The 25,023-nt window shown below is 34.8% G+C and overlaps 1 pseudogene; it reads right to left on the bottom strand.

Moving 5' to 3' along the window:
• Positions 1-21,867: 21,867 nt before the first annotated feature.
• Positions 21,868-22,384, bottom strand: LOC114619251 (annotated as a pseudogene).
• Positions 22,385-25,023: the final 2,639 nt, after the last annotated feature.

Genomic DNA, 25,023 nt, shown 5'->3' with positions numbered 1-25,023 from the left:
GTGGTTGTACCAGCTTGCAATCTCACCAATAATGGAGGAATGTTCCTTTATCTCTACATCCTAGTCAGCATTTGCTGTAATTGAGTTTTTTATCTTAGGCATTCTGACTTGTGTGAGGTGGAATCACAGGGTTGCTTTGATTTGCATTTCCCTGATGATTAACGATGTTGAACATTTCTTTGGGAGTTTCTTGGGCATTTGATATTCCTCAGTTGATAATTCTTTGTTGAGCTATAAATCCCATTTTTAATAGGATTATTTGATATTCTGGAGTCTAATTTCTTGAGTTCTTTGTATATTTTGGATATTAGCCGTCTATCAGATGTAGGGTTGGTAAAGATCTTTTCCTATCCTGTTGCTGATTTGTCCTATTGACAGTGTCCTTTGCCTTACAGAAGCTTTGCAATTTAAAAGGTCCCATTTGTAAATTCTTGATCTTAGAGCATAAGCCATTGGTGTCCTGCTCAAGAACTTGCTCCCTGGGCCCATGTGTTTGAGGCTCTTTCCCAATTTGTCTTCTATTATTTTCAATGTATCTCATTGTATGTGGAGGTCCTTGATCCATTTGGACTTGAGTTTTGTACAAAGAGATAAGAATGGACAGATTTGCATTCTTCTACATGCTGATCTCCAGCATAATTGTTTTCCTTTCTAGTACTGGTCTGAATATATCATGCTATTATCTTCTGAAATACAATTTTACTGCTGAGAAATGAACCCCACTTCCCTCAGTATTTGAGCTGGAACTTTTATAATCCTCAGACATTTTTCCTTTGTATAGATATCTTTAGTTATTTTTTTCTGCTTTTTGTTCCATGAATTCAAATATTTCTATTTCTCATTTTCTAGTGTACTGAGTTGTTCTTCCTCTTACTCTGGTCTATGCATGAATACTTCTAATATCATTTATTAATTCTGTAACTTTCCTTGTCATAACACTGTTCATTTTTAAAATATTTTATCTGTTGGTAATATAATCCTACTTTATTCATACTATCTATCTATCTCTATCTATCTATCTATCATCTATCTATCTATCTATCTATCTATCTATCTATCTATCTATCTATCTATCTCTATCTTGAAAATTGGGAACTCTGTGTTTATCCAAAGAAGCATCATACTCTATATTGTGGTCCAGATTAACTTTGAACTCACTGTGCATTCCATCCTGCTTCAAAGTAATAAGGAACTCTCTTACCTCAGTCTCTCAACAGCCAAAAATACAGGGATTCATCACCAATCACCATGCATAGCCTGAAAATGATTTTAGTGTTGGTGGTGGTGGTGGTGGTAGTGGTGGTGGTGGTGGTGGTGGTGGTGATTGTGGTGATGTGTGTGCATGTATGTGTTTTGCTTTCATGGATACATTTAGTTTCTTGTATACCCTTATAAAATTATTTTATTTTTTTAATTAGTACATGTAATTCTTTTTTTTCTTAATTCAGGGCCAACTTATTAAATAATTAATTTTGCTTTGGATCAGAATTTCTAGTTTCCTTGTACATTATCTGCTTTTTAATTTACAAACAAGATTTTAAACAATGTAAAGTAGATCTACTCATACTTTAAATTAGAGTTTATCCTCTCAGGTTTTACTGACTATTGTTTGCATTGGGTTGTTGTTATTGTCTCTGTCTACTCTTGCTTATATTTGGATGTTGTTTTTGACTGTGTCTACTGTTACTTGTCTTTTGTTGGACCTGTTGGAAGTGTCTAATGACAAATTAATCTATGATGAGTTTAGATGCTTTTAGGATTATGCCTTTTGAGTAATTATGACCTGTATTCTTCTAATTTCTCTATACATGGGGATTGCTTTTTCAGGTGTTTATGAGTGTTAACAATTTCAATGTATGCATGAGTGGATCTGGGAGTATTTATGCATTTATATTTTTGCAAGTGTAAGTTTGTACATGTCTATACAGGTGTATTCTCTCCTGTAACACATTCTGACAACAAAGATCAATGTTAATTCTCTTCTTCAATTGTTTCTACACTGCATTTTATTAAGATAGGGTCTTCACTACACCGAGAATGGCTGGCCAGAAAATTTCTGAATGCACTTCTTTGTACTTTTCAATGCTGAAATTACATGTAGGTTCCAACATATGTAGGTTTATGCTGTTTCTTGGGATATAAATTTAGGACCTCACATTTGAGCAGCAAGCACTTTACCAATTCAAAATTCTAAATACTCTAGTTAGTGGTATGTGTCATATTATATAGATAGAAAAATAAAACGTATGAGATTGAAAAAAATCAAAAGGATCTAATAGTCATTTAAATCCTGTGAGAATTGCTACAGGTAGAAAAGGTCTACTATAATAGAGAAGGAGTACAGTATGAGGTTTTTCTCTATGTCTATACCTACAGAAATAGAATTATCATTCAGATCAGAAGATGGCACCATATTGTGGGGGGAGCAGTAGTGTTCATTTGAGACTGTTCTGGCTCCTTTAACATTTGTTTAAGTTCATTGATGAGCATATGAATAACTGTCTCCCTATCTGCCATATATTTCTACCATGTGACAGTTCTTCAATTCAGCTCTAAAGCAATAGGGACAATCAACCACTCATCAGAGACTCTGAAGTAATAAGCCCCAAACTATCTTGCTCCTCCACATAGGTTTATTTGTTCAGCTATTGTTAAAAGTGACAAAAGCTAATGCACAAAATGATATAAGGCAAATTCCATGTAAAATTTTTATAATGTGGTGTTTAGTAAATTTTAAAAATACAGAAACCATTTTAAGAAACCTATTTTCTGCTATGACTTGTTGATTGTATTGATTCAAAATTCACAGATAGTCTAATTTCCAGAATGTTGTAGCACTTCTGTTCATATTCGGTCTTCCTTGCTGTTCCTGTTTTTCCCTTTTGTTTGATATGGGGAGCTGGGGTAAAAAACTCATTTCCTTACAGTTCATTTAAATGAGAGTAGTTAAGGTGGGCACAGTGATACTGTCTGGTCTACTTTGGATATAGACAATGTTCCTATATGAGGCTACAGCTTATCATCTCAAGATAAGTGATTATAAAATAGGGATTAGGTTTATTAGTGTTTGAATTGGGAAAATTAACTTCTTGTGTCTTGTGTTGCTATTGGAATTCAACTGAATATTTCCTCAATGTCTGACATGTAGTATTATCTTTGTTTTTGTTTGTTTGTTTGTTTTAAAAAGAGGATTTAGAAAATATCATTGAAATCGTTTTAAGGATTTTAATGACTGCATTTTGTATCCAGACATTAATGAGAATTTAATTCTCAACTGAAGAATATCCAATGGCCAAGAAGCACCTAACAAAATGTTCAATATCCTTAGTCATCAGGAAAATGCAAATCAAAACAAACCTGAGATTCTACCTCACACCAGTAACAATGGCTAAGATCAAAATGTCACGTGATACCAGATGCTAGTGAGGATGTGAAGAAAGAGGAACACTCCTTCATTTTTGATGGCATTGCAAACTGGTACAACCACGCTGGAAATCACTGTGGCAGTTTCTCAGATAACTGGACATAGTACTACCTAAGGACCCAGATATATCACTCCTGGACATATAGCCAGAAGATGCTCCAAGATGTAATAAGAACATATGCTTCTCCATGTTCATTGCATTCTTATTTATAATATCTAGAAGCTGGAAAGAACCCACATGTCCCTCAAGAGAGGAATGGATACAGAAAATGTGATACATTTACACAATAGAGTATTACCCAACTATTAAAAAAATGAATTCATAAAATTCTTAAACAAATGGATGGAACTTGAAAATTGTTACCCTGAGTGAGGTATTTCAGTCACAAAAGAATATATATGGTATGCACTCACTGATAAGTGCATATTAGCCCAAAAGTTAGAAATACCCAAGATACAATTCACAGCCCACATGAAGTTCAAGAAGAGGGAAGACCAAAGTATGGATGCTTCAGTCCTTCTTAGAAGGGGGAAAAATACTCACAGTAGGAAATATGGAGGTAAATGTGGAGCAGAGACAGAAGAAAGGCCTTCCAGTGACTTACTCTCCTGGGGATTCATCCCATATATAGTTCCCAAACTTGGACACTATTGAAGATGCCAGGAAGTGCTTGCTGAAGGCAACCTGATATGGCTTTCTCCTGAGAGGCTTTGTCAGAGCCTGACAAATACAGAGGCAGATGCTGACAGCCAACCATTAGACTGAGTGAATATATAAAAATTATACTTTTATGAAGTCAAAATACACCAAATCCATTATTCTTTGAACATTGCCTGTGGAATTTCATCTGTAGTTAAAAGGTTAAAAGAAAATTTCTAGCATATTTAGGAATGGAAAATGATAGGTGATAAATGGCAGACATATAAAATTCAGAAAAGCATTGAGCATGCATGCAGTGTAAATATAGAAAAAGAGCAATCCGTTAAATGTGAGTCAATCATCAAATTTGTAATAAAAAGTTGTGGTATTTGAAATGAAGGATTAAGGATATATAGCATGTTTCTTTAGGTCTTGATATAATTTTAACACTGTTGTTCTAGTGACATTAAAACAGACCAACTTGTCCTATAGTTCATATGAAAAGAAGAGATAAGTCTTTGGAAAAGCAAACAAATACATTAACATATTCAATTATGTTAAATAAAAATAAAAGTTTATACACATATTTAAAAGTGATAAATAATGCAAAAGACAACTAATGACAGTCTATTTCCATCAAAAATCAGAAAAGAAGATATACAATCTAGTTTAAAGTTGTGTTTAGGGACAATTTAGTTGAAATTTAAAACTCTTTAAGTTGATTATTTTAAAACAAATCAGCAACTACTGCTAAAAATCATCTTGGGGTTAAGACAGGGGTTAGAATGGATATTAGAAGATAGTGAAAGTTCTCAAATGCAAGGGGTAAACTATTAAGACTCCAAGGATAATCTTCAAATTCTTTTAAGTGATTAATTAAACAGGAAGAAAAAAATAGCGTAGGACTTGAAAATAGCTACACAGCTAAAGGGAAACCTGATGGGAGTACATGAAATTAAGTGTTTTTCTGGTCTTTGTTTTAAAAGGAAAATCTGACAAACACATCTAGCTATCTCCAGGCTCAACCCACAACTCTACCCAGTCCTGGCTGTCTCTCTCCTTCCCCACTGCTCTCTTCCTTGGAACTCACTTCTGTTTTCCTCACTTGTTGATTGAGTTTCTTTCGTTTTTCTTTTTGTTTTATTTTTTAATTGAATTGTTCATATCACCAAGAGTCATGTAGGTGATAAGGTCTTGTTGTTTTATTTAATAAATATAAGTACATTTTACCAACTGATAAATGTATAGCTTTATCTTATGAAGCATTGTAATATATATTTTATTCTTTTCACATTAAAGAATATGGATATTATTTGTAGACCTCCTAATGATATTCTTAAATAAAATTTCATCTTAGAAAAAAATGAATCTCCATATTCAGGGTCACAATGCCACAAATGCTACAGTGCCAGTGGGAGCTCACTATACCCAGAAACTCAGGTAAATCATGACCCAAAATGTTCAGTCTTTCTTCAAAGCCTGCCTAGCATCCCAATAACAGCTTTTACCCTTTTCTCCATAACTCATCCCACGACTCTGGCAGAATCCCAATGCTCTACAAGAGCCCATACCAGCATCTTTTCAGCCATGACAATATCTGGAAACCTATAGGCTACACCAATAGCCCAATCCCCATAAACTCTTGCTCTACTGCAGGTCAGTCTGTTACCCAGAAACCTAGAAACCAAAGTACTTCTCAGAAACCCAGAACCACCAGGCAACACAAACAGACAAGACCACAGAGGTTACAGAGCCTGCCAAAACATCAGTTCATACTCAGTACTGGAACTAAGGACACACAGGTCACCATTAACACAGGTCACTAAGGCCAGAGGACCAAAAAAGAAACAAAAACCAAGAAGGAGAAACCATCCAAAAAAACTAAACACACAGATTTGCAACTAAATATATAATTAATCCAAACCAAATATCTAAAAGCCAGCATAAGAATACTGTCAGCAACAACTAAGCAATATGACAGAACCCAGCTTGCTTACTATATAGCAAGTGCAATGTATTTTGACACAGACAAGCACAAGAGAATAACCTTAAAACTTTTATGAAGATGATAGGGTTCCTTAAAGAGGAAATAAATAAATCCTCTAAAGAAATTCAGCAAAACACAAACAATGGAAGGAAATGAATAAAATCCTTAAAGGGAGCTAACCAACAGTTGAAGAAAATTAATAAAACTATTACAAAAACTGAACATGGAAATAGAAGCAATTTCCCCTGAGCTTTGCACTAATGGAATCCCATTAATTTAAATGTATTAAACCCTTTTCTTTTCATGTAGTCATTTTATAATTTCTTCTGTAACGTCTACTTAGGTACATAAGTTAACTAGGAGTGTTATTTAATCACTTCAAAACTATTAATGTTTTTCTTCTGTTATTAAGTCTGGGTTTTCTTCCATTGTTGTTGTATAAAACAAATATCAAGGGATTTAGATATTTAATTTATTGAGAGTTTGTTGTTGTTTTGTAAGTACAGTTTTCTGGGTAATATTGTATACTCTTGAGAAAAAGTATATACTGACCTTGTTGATAGAAAAATTCTATGTATGTTTGATAGGTTATCAGAAACCTAGAAATACAGTTACTACATGACCTAATTGTATCTCTTCTGGGAATAATTTCAAACTATTCTCTGTTCAACTACAACATTATTTGTTCATAAATGTTTATTGCTGCTCTCTTCAAAATAAGTAGAAAATAGAAACCACACAGAATATCATTAAGGTAATAATCAATGATTAAAACATTGATTCAACATCCTCAGCAGAATTTTATTCAGGTGTAAAGTAAAATGAAGCTGATAAATACCCAGAAGTATGTAGCATTAGGCACAAAATAAATATCACATATTCTTTATTATATCTGGCATTTGATGGCTCATCCCCAAATAGGCATTTATACCATATTTTTGAAGGCTCAGTTATCATCAAATAAGAGGTACAAAAGTATAAGTATAAGATAAAGGTAATAAAATGCTGTTTTCAAAGCATGCCCAGACAATGTATTCTTGACCTCAGAAAAACTACGGCTGATTGCAGTGGGCCCACTCAAGACTAAAATTATGAATAGTCATCCTCGAGCCAGCTGTTTTCTTATGGGTCCCTAGCCCTTCCTTATGAACTATTGCCTACTCACAGATTTGGGTGAAGGGCAGTCACTATTTTAGTTTTGGACACACTAAAGAGTACCCAGGTTCTAATACATAGTTCCAAACCTATCGTCACACATACAGTACCATCTTAAATGGAGTATTTCTACACAATAACAACAAATATGATCAGAGATGAATATGGGAAAGGGATAAGGAGGGTATTTAGATAGACGGGAGAATAGAGAAAGTAAGAGGTTAGAATAATCAGAGCATAGTTTGTATATGTATGAAGTTGTTAAACAGCTATCCAATAAAATGTTTTTAAAAGTTCCAAGTACTATATGGTCTTGGGGCCATTTGGAGCTAGATGTACCTGATTATAAAGTAATATAATACCACATATATTCAAGAAGCTAAAATGTATTTATTAAAACATTAGTGATGCTAGTTCCTAACATAAATGAAAATATATTTCATAAAATAGTGCTCAAAATCTCCTGGTTGATAATTGCTCAAAGAAAAAAGCACTAGAGATAGCAAGGAGGAAAAGAATGTTTTCACAGATCCTATAAATTGTGAGATAGAAACTTTTATACATGATAGGAAAGAAAAGTCGATGTAGATTAAGAAAGCATTCAAGAAATTAAGCAATGCTCTGTGCCTGAAATGAAAATTTAGATACTTCACCAAATTATAGAATATTTATTAAAATATATTGCAAATCCATCCTATATCAAAAGTTTGTATCAAATTTATGTTGAAGGAACTCAGAATTAAAACGTTAACATCAAATGCGTTGTTCTTACTTTATTAAAAACAAAAAAAAAGAAGAGGAGAAGGATGAGGCAGAGGAAGAAGAAAAATGAAGGAGGAGGAGGGATAGGAGGAGGAAGAGAAGGAGGAGGACAAAGAGGAGAAGAAGAAGCACACAGTTTTAATGAACTCAATCAAGAAATTGGTGATCGATCATAAATCCCAGGCACAACCTCATTGCCTAGATGAATTCTTTCTTTGTGTTTGTTTCACAAATTTAATTACCTAAGTGTCCTACAAAACCATGTAACTATAACAACTTTCTAGCATCACAAGTCTTTAGTATTCTATCACCCAATCCATTTATTATATATTTATTTCATATTGCAAACATGAGAACAACCATTGTCAACATTTAAGTGGACTACGTTTACTGATCCATGATTTCAGTTAAGAAAATATATTCTCTACAAAAGGTAGTATTAAAAAGTGCATACTCAGTGTTGTAAACTCACTTTCACTAGATTCAGTAGAAAGTGAGTTTCTAGTGTTTCTAGTTTATTAACCAATACATTTATACCCTTAAGAATACCATAGGCATCCAGATACAATAATGAGAGGAAAGGAATACAAAGAGATTCTAAGTGCAGATGGTGCCTTGCTATTTATCACTGAGCCACAAACAATTATCCTAGAAATATTTAGATTAATGGGCCCATTTAGAAAAAAGAGCTAATTGTGAGAGGCATTGGGATAAATCTGAGCTATTTTCCATATCAAAAGTTTTCCCAGGGGCATTTGCATTTTCTATAGAGTTATAACCAACCAACTCACTAGTTCCAAAATTATTCCCTGCTTTCCTATAATTTTAGAATTTTTCTTTTTATGATAATATGATTACTCTGGGATGATGAGGTTTTACCAGATAAATCTGGAAATGAGCTCTATCTGAGTGGGCCCAACTACTTTTATCACTTTCAAAACTTCAGTTACCCATTAGCATCTCGATTCTCTTTCTTCTTCAGTGCTTAATACAACCAAGTCTGTTTTGGTGGACATTTCCAATTTATAAATATTCATCAACAACACACATTTTAAAACGTTTGGATTTTTACCATGCTATAATTGAGGGATTTGATACTACCTTCCTTCAAGTCAACATGCAGTAAACAAGTCTATCAAAGAAGCTTTCTGGCAAGAACAGAGTCTGGACACTGCAGAATGTGGGTAATAGCAAATCTCTGAGATCAAATTAAGAATGAAGCTTCATGTTTCTTTGAGGTCCTTCTGACCCATTTCACTGTCCCAGAGTGTGGACTATTAGCATATAGAGATGGCTAGGATCTCTGCCACAATGAAGACCTGCTTTCCCATGCCCTTTTTATCACTAGAGTTTGGACTACGGTGGTAGGAAGCTATTCCAGTTGCATTCTATTGCTGTAGCAAACACTGTTACCAAAAGCAACATGGGAGTTGGGGAAGTTTATTTCAGCTTACAAGTTATAGTTCAAAAGACAAGCAGTGTTGGAACATGCCTTTAATCCCAGTACTCAGGAGACAGAGGCAGGCAGATCGCTTTCTGCTTCTGCAGACTTGGCAGAGTAATGTCAGCTGATACAGACTCATGTGCTGAGGGAAGACCTATGTGAGGAAAATTGATGTTTGGAAGGAATATAAATAGGACTTAATGGACTGTGAGAAGGCCTTGCATAGCTAGCTTTGCAATGTATTGTTGGTCTCACACCTTTGCTGATCTTTACTTGTTGAGAGAGACATGGCAAAGAACTTCACCTGAGGTCTGGCTGTTTCTGGTAGGTCATGCCACTGCTGCTGATTTGTGTTGGCTATCTCAACACAATTGAACTGTGCTGCTAGTATATTCACAAAATGTTTGCAAGTGGAAAACCTTTATATTTATAATAAATCTTAAACAGTATAAAAGCTGGACAGTTGTCTACCCTCTATGTTGTTAAATTATATTAAAAAAAGAAAGAAAAATAAAACAGATTCAGATAACTTAAAGAGATTTTGGTATAAATCACTCTATGTAAAGTCTATGCCTGTGTTGGGTGAAGTAGAATTTCCAGTGCTGAGATAAAATAGGATCATGCCTGAAATAATTTATAATCAGGAGCTCAAGTGATGACTCAGTGGTTAAAAGTACTTTGTTTAGTTCTCAACATTCATATCATGGCTCATAACTAACTGCCAGCTGGTCAGATTTCACTGGATCTGACACTATCCACTGGCTTCTAAAGCACTGCAGGCACACATGTGATGCAGATGCATGTGTAAAGGTACTGACTCTGACACATAAAATAAAGCAAACTCTTTTTAAAACTAAGTACAGACAATAGGTCATGGTATAAATATTCGCTTTTTTTCCCCTGCAAACTAGGAAAGTATCACCATCTGACTCAACAAAAATGATAAACATGTCACTATTAAAATCCTCAAAAAATAATTGAATTTAAGCCTAAAATTTCCATTTGGTAGTCAAAATACAGACTCCTGTTAAAACAGAAGTAACCATGAATTAATCTTGCCATGATATAGCTTTATTTATTATAAAAATGTGATAAAAGCTGAAGTTTAATTTGAATGCTCTCACTTGTCTCTTTAGTGATGTGTATTGTACCCATATTACAGTAGGGGCTCCTTAGTGGTTGTAATGAAAGAAAAATTGTAATCATTAAGGTAAATTTCATTTCATATAGTGCTAATATTTCTTCATGATTGTTATTAACTGGCCAACAGGGGATTCTTTGGTAGGGTCTGTCCATGAAAATAGGACTAAACTGGAAATAATTTACATAAAATAATCACAAAAAATGAGAGAGAAAATTTTACCTTAATAAGAAACGAATATCTACATTCAGAGAAAGAACTGTGCCCTGGGATTTCATACACTGTGCAGAAAAGTTATATGCATTTTCTTTTATTTCATTTCAATCTGTTTTCTTCTAAGTGTCAAGACAAAAGGAAGGGAGCCTAAGAGAAGAACATGAAACAACCACTCATTCCCACACTTGGGGTTCCCCCCTCAAAAAAAAACCAGTAAATTGGAAAACACAATATATACCCAAATGATGTGGGACAGACCTCTTTAGGCTCCTTGCCACTTCTCATTCTCTGTGAGTTCATACATGTTTTGATAATATTGACTTAGAGGACCTTATTTTCTTGATGTCCTCTATACTGAATATCTCTTAGACTCTCTCTGCTTCCTCTTCTGCAGGGTTCCATAAACCCTGAGGAGAAGTATTTTAAGGTTGGGTGTTCCAAGGTCTCTATTCTCTACATGTTGTCTGACTGTTGTTCTCTAAATTCTTCCAATCTATGGCAGGACTCTCTTCAGATGATGTCTAAGCAAGGCACAGATTTATCAGTATAGAATATCATTAGCAGACAATTTATTTCTACTGAATTTTTTAAACTGGTAGTATTTGGTTTTACCCTAGGACCCTGGATAACTGAGTCACAGGTTCTTGATCACCTAAACAGTACTGGGTATGGATTCTATACCATGAAGTGAAATCAGACTTTGACTATTGCCCACATTTTGTGTTACCACTGTCCTGGCATATATTGAGGGCATTGTTATTCTGAGGTTATGTACCTGGGATGATAATTACATTTTTTATTTGTTGAGCAATATTTCCTGGCAGGATAAAGAATCCTTTGGGTATATGTCCAGGGTAGTATAGCTGTCTCTAAGAAAGATAAATCCCCATTAATCTCAAGAACTTTCACACTGATTTTCATAGTAGCTACATGAGTTATCACTTCCATAAGCAATTGATGAAGTTTCTCCTTCACATCTTCACCAGAATAAACTGCCTTTTATTTTACTGATGATAGATATTCTAACATGTATAAGAAATTCCAAAGTAGTTTTGATTTTCATTTTCTCATAGCTGGAGGTGTTGAAATTTTCCTTCTCTTTTTATTTTTAAAATGTTAGTTTGAAATTATTTCAGATGGCTAAACAATAGCCATAATCCATGTTAGTTTCTTTAAAAAGAAGAACAATATTTATATATTCCAGGAAATGGTAACATCTAAGATTGGGGAGAGTTTCATTTTTCTTTCTTTTTCCTACATTTTTAATTGAAAATTAAAAATTTACACATATTTTATCATACTCTTTTCCTCCCTCATATTCTTCTAGGATCTCCTCCCATCTACCCATCTTTAAATACCTTCTCAAAAAAAAGGTTCCCAAACCACGAAATAAAATAATAATAATAATAATAATAATAATAATAAAACAGTAACCAAATGAGAACACACATACATACACACACACAAACACACACACAAAACTGTGACCAACAATTATATGTTAGTCCAACTACTACTGGACATGAAGCTTGCACTGCAGTAGTTGTTACATTCAGTATCATTCCATTGGAGAAACCTGTTTTTCACTTTTCCAGCAGGTGTAAGTGACAATTTGGTTGATAATGTTCACAATAGGTTTTGGTTTTCATTTGTTGATTCAGATAGTTTAAATACAATAAAAGTAAAATATACTAAGCTTAAAACACAAGCACATGAAAGTTGGACAAGGCAAACAACAGACAGACAAAGCAAATGAGTCAATTTCTTACTCTCATGAATCCCATAAAAACACTGAACTCAGAGTACTGATATATATCCAGTGGACGCGTAAAGTCCATGTACATGTTGCCTCCATTCTCTACGAGTTCATATGAGCATTGATGATGTTGATTTAATGGGATTTGTTTTCTCGGTTTTCTTTGTCCATTCTGGCTTTTATATTTGTCCAATTGTTGTTCTTCTTGAGTCCTGAGGGAAGGAATTTGTTGGAGACATCACTTTTATGGCTGAATATTTCAAGGTCAATCTCTGCTGATATAATGTCTGGCTGGGGATCTTTGTGTCATTTTCCATCTGCTGCAAGAGGATTTATCTCTGATGATGACTGAATAAGGCATTGATCTATGAGTGTAACAGAATATCATTAGTAGTCATTTAATGATACACTTTTTTTTCATTTTAAACCAGTAGTATCTTGTTTTACTTTAGATCTATTGTCTATCTAGTCTCTGATTCTTTGTCTCTCAAGCAGTGTTGGATATGGCTACTCCCACTCCCATAAGCTTTGTGACACCATTGTTCAGCCATACCTTACAGTTAGAACATTGTGATAGATCAAAAGGTTTGTGAATGGAATTGTATTTAGGTTTTTCTTTTTTCATATATATATATATATATATATATATATGATATTTTATTTATATTTTTATATTTCAGATGTTATTCCCTTACCTCATTTCCCCCTCTCCCCCACCCAGCAACCTCAGGCTCATCACCCCTCCTCCTGCTTCTTTCCAGATGTTCCTCTATATACTTCTCCCACTCCCACCTCCCCACCTTCCCACTCCTTCACACACAGCATCGAGCCTTCATGGGACCTAGGATCTCCTCTCCCACCTATACCCAAAAGGGCCATCCTCCCTTACATATAGAGCTGGAGCCATGGATCCCTCCCTAAGTGCTCTGAGGCTGGTGGTTTAGAACCTGGGAACTCTCGTTGGTTGGTATTGTTGCTCTCCTAATGGGGCCACAAACCCTTTCAGCTCCTTCAGTCTTCCCTCTATCCCCACCATTGAGACTCCCTTGATCAGTTCAATGGTTACCTGTGAGCATCTGCCTCTGAATATCTCAAACTCTCGCAGATGTCTAAGGACACAGCTATATCAGGCTCCTGTCAGCATGCACTTACTGACATCCATATCAGCGTCTACCTTTGGTAACTACACTTGGGATGGATACCCAGGTGGAACAGTATTCAGTCGGCCCCTCCTTCAGTTTCTGTCCCACACTTTGTCTCTGTATTTGCTCCCTTAAGAATTTTGTTACTCCTTCTAAGAAGGACTGAAGCGCCCCCACTTGGTCTTTCTACTTCATGAGCTTCAAGTGTTTTCTTAGTTGAATCTTGGATATTTCAAGCTTCTGGGCTAATATACAATAGTCATGTGTATTATCTTGTGATTGGGTTACCTCACTCAGGATGATACTTTCTAGTTCCATCCATTTACCAAAATTTCTCAAATTCATTGTTTTTAATAGCTGAGTAATACTCCATTGTGTAAACGTACCACATTTTTTGTATCCATTCCTCAGTTGAAGTACATATGGGTTCTTTCCAGCTTCTGACTATTATAAATAAGGCTGCTATGAACATAGTGGAGCATATGTCCTTGTTATATGTTAGAGCATCCTCTGGGTGCCCAGAAGTGGTATAGTTGGGTCCTCAGGTAACTCTATGTCTAATTTTCTGAGGTACTGCCAGACTGATTTCCAAAGTGGTTGCACCACTTGAATCCCACCAACAATGGAAGAGTGTTCCTCTTTCTCCACATCCTCCCCAGCATCTACTATCAGCTGAGTTTTTGATCTTAGCCATTCTGACTGGTGTGAGGTGGAATCTCAGGGTTGTTTTGATTTGCATTTTCCTGATGACTAAGGATGCTGAACATTTCTTTAGGTGCTTCTCGGCCATTCGAGTTTCTTCAGTTGAAAATTCTTTGTTAAGCTCTATACCCCATTTTTTAGTAGGGCTATTTGGCTTTCTGGAGTCTAATTTCTTGAGTTCTTTGTATATATTGGATATTAGCCCTCTATCAAATACAGGATTGGTAAAGATCTTTGCCCAATCTGTTTGTTGCCATTTTGGCCTTTGCCTTACAGAAACTTTGCAATTTTATGAAGTCCTAGTGTTCTAATCTAGTTTCTTCTGCATTAAGACAAGACTAAAATACAAATAAAAGTTGAATATTCATCATATGAAATAATATTACACAAGCTATATTTTGTCTTAATGTAAATGACAAAATAAAAAAAGAAATCATTAAAATTTTTGAGTCAGAGAGACAATAAGTAAAGAAAATAACTAGAAAAATACACAGGGTTCATGTGTAGGAGGATATTACTCAAAAGTCCTTTCTTAAAAAATTTGTTTGAGCCGGGCTGTGGTGGCGCATGCCTTTAATCCCAGCAGTTGGGAGGCAGAGGCAGGAGGATTTATGAGTTTGAGGCCAGCCTAGTCTACAGAGTGAGTTCCATGACAGCCAGGGCTACACAGAGAAACCCAGTCTCGAAAAACCAAAAAAAGATAAAAAAAAGTTTGACCTTAAAAGTCTCACTTTTCTTGTTTTCACAATAAAATCATTTAAGTTGATAATTTTTAAGTTATTTCAAATTTGAACATATAAGACTTGAGCATGCCTGCTGCCTCATCTTGACAAACTGACCTTACCAGTCACTTAACAGTCATTTCTTCTTAATTTATACATTTTCCTCATTGAACTGTTTACATGGTATAGTTTGTGAACTCTTTACAATAAAAACTGCTACTTTTTTATCTTACCTTTTTTTTGAGCAAATAATTTATTTTTCAAATATTATATAAAAGAATATATTACTTCATTGTTTTTAAACAGATTTTCTGTAAAGCATGTAGCTTTTGCTACCTTGCTTTTAGCTTTGGGAAGACACCACTGCCAGACCCTGTCTAGATCCCGGCCTGGAGAATATTGGATCCATGGATGAAAACACAGATACACACACACGTTTCTCAATTTCAACCTGCCTTATTGACTCAATTGCTGGGCTCTTGTAAGCTTTTCTAGGCTAATGTGCCCTTCCCAATTCTCTTAGCTCAGTATCTCTCAATCTTCCTTCAGCTTCCATTTCTCAGTTAACTTTAGTCCCAGCTTAACACCCTAGCCTCCCACTTGGAGATGAATGTGAATGTATGCTGTACTCCTGAAGCATGGTGAAAAACTTTCCTCCTCTGTGCCTCTTCACGTTCCCTTTAGGAACCTGGAATCCAGCCTCTTTCTTTCCACTCAGCAACTGGTTCATGGCTTCTTTACTGATTGATCAAAAACAATTTGGGAACAAAAAATTAGCATCAGACCCAACTCCTACAGAAGCACGCTTTGGCTTAGTGACATCTTTAACCTTCTCCAACTCAAGATTCTCAGCTACAACATCATCTGATATTTTCCCCAAGAATTCCAGCTCAGAAGAAAGCCTATTGAGAGGTTGATCCCTCAGCTGCTCATATAAAAATTGAAGAGGCTATGTGTTCTTATTGGCAGTTAAATTCTAGTTTTTCAGAATATTTGACCAGAGAAAATTGAAAGTTCCCATGTAAAGTAAGTAAAAACTATTTATTGCAACTCCAAGCGTACTTTTGTTCATACATGGTTTGATTTGGTAACCAATCTTGTAAAATGTGTAAGTTCTGATAGTCTCTTATACTTTTGAGACATTAATAAAAATGTGTACATATGTACTCAAAATTGATGTGTATACTGAAAATCCTAGATATTTAGATGCTAAGCAGGAGTATTTTTATTAATTATGTCATCTTGGGCCATATAATCATGTCAAACCAATCATGGATGCACAGCAGTACTCATTCTTTAAAAACAGGAAAATAGGAAACAGCAACGTGATAAAATATATTCTAAATTTCTTTGTTACCTGCAATTTATCAGCTATATTATCACTTACAGAAATATGCCATTTCATTCTATAATACTTCCATCTAACACACACCTTCTGTTTGTTCTATTTGTTCTCTTCCAGTATATCCCTGTAGGGGGTCATCATAATGCCAGTAAAAACCTGAGCTGTCAAAATGAAGAATTTGTCTCATGAATGAAGATTTTTGACTCAAAGGCACAGAGAAACCTTTTAATCAGTCACCATTGTTAAATTTGTAATGGGAAATGTCCATGATTTCCAAAAGTCTACACAATATGATATAGCTTCATGGTAATATTTCAATTTAGAAATATACAAGGAGAGCTGTGGTGAAGGGAAATTTTATGGGAATATTGCATAAATATTGTCTTCAAGGAATCCAAATGGCAACTATGATAATACACTTTTTCTTATCCCCTAAATGATGATACTAAAAACACAATAATAGGTGCATTACTGGATTCTGTGCTGTTAATTTTACATTACTCTGACTGAGTTCTTTATAAATAACAGAAGTTATTTTTCATGGTTCTACAGATAGTGATCTTCATAGTCAGAATGCTAGCATTTTGTCTGGTGAGAAATCTTTTGTGTGCTTTATGACAAAAAGCAGAGGGACAATGTGACAGTCTGGTCATATAAAGCTGTTGTGAAACATCCAGGTTAGCAGTGAAAAGAACACTGTTATTGGAGGCTCACCTTTTAAAATCCCTGGCTGTTTATACCACCACATCTGCAATACCTCAGTTTGAAAGGAAAGAAGTACGTCTGTGATTTTTGTCAGTGTCAAAAACTTTCAGCCAATTTCAACAGGAAATTATGGCTATTGATAAGAATGACTTCAAACTATATCTCTTCTATATTGTCAGTCAGAATTGGAAATGATATGGCTTCTTTAATGATAGTTTGCGTATAACTCACAAAAATAAACCTAATGTTACTAAACAGCCTACCAATTCTTTTCCTACAGAAAGAACCATGTGCTGCCTTCATCTTGAGAAAACTTCCAAAAAGTTTCTCACTAAGGCAGATGACCTGTTTTTGAGAGGATTTACTTTTTTTTTTAAGCATAAGTACTTTACGTTCTGCTCAGTCTCTTTCCAGAGGTCAGTCCCTCTCATAAACCTTCCCCCATACCCCTTCCCCTCCTCCTCTGAGTCTGTGGGGCACCTCTGGGTATCCCTCATCATGCCAGATCAAGTACATGCTAGGGTCATTACATATTTTCCCACTGAGGCCAGAAAAGGCAGCACAGCTAGAAGAACATATCTCAAATACAGGCAACAGCTTTTGGAATAATCCCACTCCAGTTGTTCAGGACCCACATGTAGACCAAACTGCTCATCTGCTACATATGTGTGAGGAGGCCTAGTTTCATCCTGTATATGCTCTTTGGTTGGTGATTTAAGTCTCCAATTACCCCCACAAAGTCCAGATTATTTGACCCTGTTGGTCTCCCTGTGGAATTCTTATCACATTCAGGCTGCAATCTTTCCTCATGCAAGTATAAACATGGAATCTCTCATTTTATATAGGTAAATCTCTCTGCATGTAAATTTCATTTTATGGATTTTTTTTCCAAAGGCTCATTGCATGTAGATTCTCCCTCACTCTTATATAGGATAATTTTTATTATTCTATATTTTATATATGTATTCCCCATTTACTTGTTGTTTACATTTCCACCAGAATGTAAAACAGGCTTTCTGTTTGCTAGAGTTTCATTGCCTTAAGAGTTTCTGGAAGAGCATGTATGAACTAACCTGTGAAAAGTGGAAGAAAGGTTTCATCTGCAGAAGTTCTTTTGGAAAACATCCCAATGTCAGAGAAGTGGAAGATTCGAGAGAATGAAAGTTAAGTGTAAGAAAGCCAATAAAAGAATTAATATGTTGCTCCAATTGTTAAAAAAAATGTTATTTGGTGTAATTAGCAGCTTAGGACTGCTAAAATTCTCAATAAACAGAAATAAAGATGAAGTATTTATCAGCATATTTTCTCTTGTCTGACACATTTGTCTCACTAGATTTTTTCTTAGCCTTGAGCTTTAAGAGAAGTATGCACAGTATAGAGAACTTTGTTCAGACTCTTCCTCAATGAAAATCCCAAATGCTCAGAGGCTCTGGCTATTCTTGAGAAAATCTTGTCTATCTTCCTTTAGAAGGAAACTGATCTATCATTTAGGTTAAGTATCATGAGATTTGATATTTTTCATTTAATTTCCTGCTTGAAGAGACAAATTAATGCTCTTGCCACATGAGAAAACACTTTAAAAATGGCACATACTACAGGCTTCTTAAAAATATTATGCAATATATAGATGGCTCCAGACTCAAGATGTTATCCTGTCACTGATAATCAGAAAAAAAAATAAGCAAGCAAGCAAAAATAATCAAAACCAAAAATTGTTTAATTTATAGAAACAAATATTCCACAGATACTTTTAACTATAGACCAAACATGAAATTAATTAATTTCTTTATTTTCTTCAAAGTAATGAGAGTAGAAGCACATATCACAGTGCTCATGTATCTTCTCATGTAGTTGTAATATTTGTTATGGATATTCTAACAGAAAATATATTCTGCTTAATTTTTAAAATTATATAGACTGTAGCTGCATTATTTGTCCTTAACCATGCATATTTATCTGTTATATATGTTATAAGAATTAAAGAAAACATGTGGCTATTTAAAAAGTGACTTAATTTTTTAATAGTTTTAATTAGACTATATTATTTCTCTTCCTATCTTCCAGTACCTCCTAGCTAACTTCTCTCACACTCCTTCCTGTAATTCCTTCAAATCCCTCCTATGACCATCATTCTAAATATAACAACACCTTATTCTTTGATTATTTCTGTTGGATATTATTTTTTGCGTATTTGTGTGCATGAACAAATGCAAATACACCAATTAATTAGATAGATGATAGATAGATAGATAGATAGACAGATAGATAGATGGATGATAGATAGATAAGTATTAGGTGATAGGTGATAAGTATTTATGTGTGATTTTTGTTTTTAAAAGTTGGTAAATAAACAAATTCTATTACTTTCCTCACTATACATGTTACATGTTTTTTTTTTTTCAGGTTTTTGAGAGCTTTAATGACACAAAGTGTTTATAGCTACAAGTTACACATGTTCTTTAAACTGTACGGATTGACGCCAGTGCTGACAGACCGACGAAGGATGCATGTCACTCTAGCTCCATTGATACCAGGAATTCCAACAGCTGCTTCACTGTGAGATTCGTCTCACAGGCCGTGTTTCCATTTCACTCTTTCCTGCAATCGAGTAACTCACTGTGTTGTTCTCTGTGCCGCTTTCCTCTTGACTTATAAACATCTGAGCCATTTTTCAATAAACTTAAAATGAAGCCTGCTTTTCACCCCAAATTGTAAATTGGAATAAAGCTTTTTAAACCTTATCTTAAATTTCCACTTTGAATCCTGCTTTGTGATAGGACAATCTGTTTCACTGTGTAGGAGTATGAACATCCCATATGCTGGAGCTGCAAATCAGTACTGTACATACTCACTGATGGACAGATTTTCTGTGACATATTTCATGATTTTACTGATACTTTCGAAAAATGGCAAAACTCAATTTAGTTTTAGTGTTGAAAGAAAATCATAACTGTTCCCACAGTTCAATGGCACTGCCGATGAAACTGCTACTGAACTTAGAGAGAAGGCAATGTCTGCCTGTGAGAATGAGCACAGAGAGTGACGGTGCTCTGCCAGCTCACACGTCAGCGCTGCAAACTGTGCCGGAGTTTAGCCTCAGCAGCCTTCACAATTTGATTCCAGCTTTTCAAAACAACAACTACAACAAAACAACAGGCCATCAGATTGACTTTCTTTCTAAGAAACTCAAGTATAAACACTTGAAGTAATATGTGAGAAGGCAGATCAAGTGTCACCAGGTTTAAAAGCAAAAAAGGAAAAGGGCAGAAGTTGCCCACAAATCATGTAGACATTAAATGCCAGAAAGAAAATAACACAAAACTATTTTGGATATTATCAACTTTCCTAAAGACAAACAGCCATGTTCTTGAAAAATGACAGAAATGTCTTATCTACCTTCCTTTCCATTTCCATATGACATCGATTTTATAATCCTTTACATGAGAGGGGAGTTAGTTTCTGCACGCTGGCAAACCTGCTTGCCAAATTTATTCAAGTCAACCTGGCGCACCATGTAGGTTGCTAGCTCTGAAATTCACAATGGCTCTATAACTATAGCAAAGTGTACATCATAAACAGTAATTATTTATATATAAGACACAGAGTCCTTCCGAGTGATGCCGTGCTCTGAAATCTAACAAAATCTACTTGAGATAATCTGCAATCCTGATGCTGTCTAACAATTTGGTCCTAAAGCTTCATATTTTAGAAACAGACAAAATAAATTCTGCCATTCAAAGAATTTTCTGAGTATTGCAGAGCGTCAGGAATTTGACAGAACTGAGATGACACCTATGTGAGAAAGTAACAGGGGCTTGGGAGAGACTAGGGACACCTTGGGAAGACTGCAGTCAGTAACAGGAAGTAAGGAACCAAAGAGAATGAATGACATCTTTCCAGAACTTTATCAACTGTTCCCATAACCCAAGGCTACTTTTCCAAGTTACACAAGTACTTGGAATAACTCTGAAGTTATTCTTCAGAGAGTAAAGGCTCCAGAGTGTCAGCAAAGCTTCCTAAAACAAGAAGCCTCTAGTAACACCTGAATCAGACTCATTCCAAGTCTCTTCTTAGAAAAAAAAAAAAAAGAAACTAGAAAAACAAAGAAAGTCATGAGAAATTCACATGCAGGTAACACATGAAAATACCAAACGCACAAAAATCTCAAATGTAAGTTTTATGTATGTCTAGGCCTGAGTCATTCCTTAGAAATAAAGATTCTCTATCATAGAAAAGACTACATTGCAATATACTAACGTGAAAATCTGCCAGTATGTTCTATTCTTCTATTTCCTGTCTGACACTCATTCAGGCTGCCTCCTACAAACTGAAAGCGGCACAGGAGGCTTAGGAAAAGAGCAGCTCCAAAGCTGGTTTAAAGTCATTTTTATTGCCCAGGATATTTTTTCCCTTGTGTATTTTTTTGTTTTTTTGGTTTTGTTTTAATTTTGTAACTATAAATTCAAGCTTAGGGACGCTTGTTTTTGTCTTGGAAAACAAAACAAAACAGACTAAACAAAGCCTTTATAGTATTATTTGCAAACCTGACCTCATCTAGAAAGAGATGTAATTGCATGGTTAGAATACAGCTTCTAGCATGAATGATGGAGGTGACTGGTGACCGGTGATACTAAGAGGAGACGATGCACTGTTGACAAGATTATAATCTGCTGGTGGCATTGCTGAAGAATAGCCCTTGCAAATTTCTAAACAACAGTAAACTCTGTTAGGAATCTCGAAAGTTTCTTACAGGCCAAAAAGGGAACAAGGTTAGTAAAATGCCCCAACAGATTTTGAGTAAAATACTGGATTTGACAGTTACAGGAATTGGGTATGAAAAAATAGTCTTGTAGGTCAAGATCATGCTTACAATAGGTCTCAAATTCACACTACAATACACCACTTCACAGGCCATCTCAACATCAAAAATGATCTGCTCTTCTTCTTGAGGCAAAGGGCTGTCACAGTGAGAACTGCCTCTTGAGCTCCTCTGTCCGGACTCATGCTGTGCATCCAGAAGGATCTTCTCCATGTCCTCCATTGTGGATAGAAGACGAGGAAGGAACGTGCTCCAGTTCCCCATTCTTCCCATTTTCATTATCATTGTCATTGCTGCTGTTCATTCGTAGCTCCACCCAGGAACTGTTCAGACCAGCAATCGGCAGCAGGGTCTGCTTGCCTTCCTCGCAGTTGTTGTTGTTGTTGTTGTGCAGGGGAGGCGGCAGCTCGACTAAGTGAGACATGGTCTGGAGACTGGAAGCGGCTTCAGGAAGACAGTATCCGGCTCTCTGGTAGCAACACAACAAGTCGAGTCCCTCCCCCGCCCCCTTTTCTCACAGTTTTTTTTTTTTTAAACAAGAAAATAAATAATTTCTAAACAGCTAGACTTAGAATCAATCAATATACCATTTTATTGATTCAATTAAATAATTAATCCAAAGATGTTTCTTTAGTTTTATATAAGTTCAGTCCTATTTTATTTTTAGCTATATTTATTACTATATAAGTTTTTCAAATAAATGAGATTTATGACACTTGACACAGATATAATGCCAATGACAGACAACAATGACCAGTAAAATAACCTTAAGAATACACTAGTGGCATTCATATCTTTATGATGTGGAATAAGTGTCTAATTACACTTAAGATCTAGTTAACAAGACAGAAACCATTCCTTGTACTGTAAAAGTGGTCAACTAGTCAATAATAGTAAAATCATGGATATTGGATAAGAATTTACTACTTTTCTAAACTAGCATAATCCCTAATAGCAATCTAAACATTTGTACTTATGCTCACAGATTAAGTTAAACTTCACCTTCATGAAGTAAACTTCTTGTAACAGATTTAAATCATTACAAAAAGACTGGAGGAACAATGAAGAAACATGGAAGTATTGTTAGATCCAAAAAATCCAGGAGTTTGCAATATGATTGTTTCTCTTAGGAATGTTATAAGATACATCCATGAAGTCTCACCTACATGACACCTGAATATGAGCAGAATAATGACAACAGCAGTAGACAAGCCAATGTGATGGAAGAAATATTCAAAGTGATGGAAGAAAGACCACAAGGCCTAACCCTACACAGAGAGATAGAGAAAACTAAAGAATGCTGAGAACCAGAGAAATTGTCTTCTTAGGGGAGAACAAGAACACACCAAATAACTATTAAATCAATATCAAATGGCCAACCCCTGAATTCATTCACACAAGCAGCATTATAAAAACTGAGATGATTATATTTAAGATTATATATATGTACATTCATGCTTGCATATAATAATTAATTAATGAGCCATGAATTTGTAAGGGAGCCAGAACAGTTATATGGGAGGATGAGGTTTTGGGGACAGGACAGAAAAGGGAAAACAGAACCTAATACACACACACACACACAAACACACACACACACACACTGGCACACATATGTATATAACATACATATGCATGTATCAGCAATTAGTGAGAAAAGTCATGATATTTAAAAAAGAAAGAAGAGTCCTATGAAAGTTTTAGAGGAAGGACAACAGGGAGATGATGTTATTATAATCTCAAAAATAAATATTAATTTTAAAACTTAACATTCTAGCATTTGAAAGATTGTTATTATATTTCTATCCTACTCCATCAAAAGTACTTAGAAGAATCTGTTCTCTGTGATATGCATTTATTTTCTAACCAAAATTTATGGCTTTATTTTAATAGAAATCATATTCTAGCTTTCTTAAATTATGTGTCATAAAGAGGTTCTGTTTTATTAAATGAATATGTTAATAATCTTATGAAATGAACAACGATATATATTCATGTAAAAATAGAAATAAATTATCAGAATAAACTATTGTAACATGGACTACTTAACGCATACAACTATTAAATAAGTGTCAGAAGAACAGTAATTAAACACTGTAGTCTCTACCTATAACAGCATTTGTTGCTGTTGGTTTCTGATTGGTTTATTTTGCTTATCTTACATAATTTGACTTTTTGTATATTCACAAACATTTGTTATTTAAACAGTAATTTACACTGTTTACCAGGCTTTCCCAAACTTATTATGCAGTCTGTTCTTACCTCATCAAACTTGGGAAAGTCTTCTGGTCATAGACTCCTAGGGTACTAGATTATAGGCATAAACTATCACATTCTGTTCAAATTATCTGCTTTATTTTTCCAATGAAAATGTACCCATTAATTCAAAATAGAGTTTTCTGTAACTATGAAATAATACTCTTTGATTTTAACATTCTCAATTATACTAATAACTAAATAAATAAATTTAAAGAACTGTACTGTAAGAACATACTTTGCACTAGGTGATAGCTCTTCTATGAAGAAAACTTGTTATTTATAGTAAGAATTCTAAAAGTTTAATGATTTTTCCAAATTAGAGAATCCACTAATAGTATTAAATATGATTTGGGTTTTTGTGCAGTTTTGGTGGTGATTAGTATATGTGTGATGTAAATATTTGTAGAGAATTATGTACATATGTGTGTTGTATATGCATGATGGATGAATGTGTATTTGTAACTATGTAGAACCCAAAGGAAGATGTTTAGGAGCTCTATTATGTTTTATCCTAACAAAGAATCTGATTCTAAGCTGCCAAGCCAATTTATGGAGCTTTCAAGATATTTTGTGTCTGATCTTTTTGTGTCTAATGCTGATCACAAAGCAATACCCATATTTCTTGAAGTTGCCTGCAATTCAAACTCAAGACCTCATTTTTGATAATAATATAACAATCTATTTCCCAGCTCGATTATCTTAGTTGAATATTTATATCTGTGGGAACAATAGGAAAGTAGATGCAGTGTAGTTTATTTTTCTTTTCAAAAGTTTCTTTAAATAATATATTCTAATTTGCATATG

This window comes from Grammomys surdaster, unplaced genomic scaffold (assembly GCF_004785775.1).
Source record: "Grammomys surdaster isolate TR1022 unplaced genomic scaffold, NIH_TR_1.0 149, whole genome shotgun sequence".
NCBI classification, from domain to species: Eukaryota; Metazoa; Chordata; class Mammalia; order Rodentia; family Muridae; genus Grammomys; species Grammomys surdaster.
The sequence above is the reverse complement of the archived record's forward strand: the minus strand, read 5'-3'. Positions and strand labels throughout refer to the sequence as shown.